At 43.5% G+C, this 920-nt stretch overlaps 1 protein-coding gene and 1 long non-coding RNA gene across 3 annotated transcripts in view; one reads left to right on the top strand and one right to left on the bottom strand.

The window, feature by feature from the left end:
- The window catches only part of LOC118600146, a 3192-nt gene extending 2278 nt beyond the window's left edge, over positions 1-914 (bottom strand). Inside the window, exon 1 of the long non-coding RNA XR_004949704.1 lies at positions 444-914. This is a non-coding gene — a long non-coding RNA (uncharacterized LOC118600146). The remainder of the gene's footprint in view (positions 1-443) is intronic.
- LOC112153989 (PH and SEC7 domain-containing protein 1) overlaps positions 1-920 on the top strand; it is a 133005-nt gene that overhangs the window by 25754 nt on the left and 106331 nt on the right. The window lies entirely within an intron of this gene.

Raw genomic sequence — 920 nt, 5'->3', positions numbered from 1 at the left:
ATACTATCACCCGTGATCGCGATAAACACATTGGCTACGCCAGAAGACATAATTTTGATGCAACAAAATGCAAGTCTGAGTGAACGAAGCCTGTGGGGAGAAAGGGGTGCCTCGGCAGACAAGGAAGGGTTGTGGAGATTGTCGAGTCTTTTGGTCTCCTCCAGCTCCTGCCTGACTCGATAGGCTTTGTTTTCCAAAGGACATGGAATCAACTCAGTCATTCAATCATCTTGCTTTTCTTTCTGTTTATTTTAGCAGGTTGGTGATTGATAAATGATAGGTTGAAAACCTTAAAGAAGTTGATATCTCAATCAAACATTTCAGCAAACTCAGCATGTCAAACAAATGTCAAAATACTCTTAGGTTTAACTCAGGACTAACAAGCAAAGCAATCAGCATAAAACAACAAAGTATTATAGTCCATAAATTCATTTAGTCCATACCGGTTGTGTCTTTGGTTTGTATTCTGGAGCTGGAGTGGAATCAGATCAAATAGAGATGCAGGTGTGAAAGCTCTTTTCAGTGGTGAATGAGGTGAGGTGGGTGTTTGTTTTTTCATGGGGATGTCCGGCCCGGGTGGAGTTAACATGTTTGGCCCGGGTGGAGATAATCTCTGATTGAACGTAACACCTCCCACTTGAGCTCCTGGTTCTTGAACCAAGGAGGTCAGACATTGGTCTCACCTCTATTCGGAGCACTCTGTTCCTCAACTGGTATAATCACAATGATGCGCCTGACATCACGGTGTAGGATTGTGGCAGGAATGTTTGTTGCAGGCTTGCTTTCCTTTTGTTTGGTCTTCATGTTTGAAACAGGATAGCTCGGGTAAGTCCTTACTTTCACATCCCTGACAACTCCAAACTTGTCACTGTTTACCTTGACAACTCTGCCGAGTCTGTATTGACCTCTGAGGGCATTTG

The sequence above is a fragment of the Oryzias melastigma genome, linkage group LG19, assembly GCF_002922805.2.
Source record: "Oryzias melastigma strain HK-1 linkage group LG19, ASM292280v2, whole genome shotgun sequence".
NCBI classification, from domain to species: Eukaryota; Metazoa; Chordata; class Actinopteri; order Beloniformes; family Adrianichthyidae; genus Oryzias; species Oryzias melastigma.
Note: the sequence above shows the minus strand (reverse complement) of the source record. Positions and strands in the feature narration are given on the sequence as shown.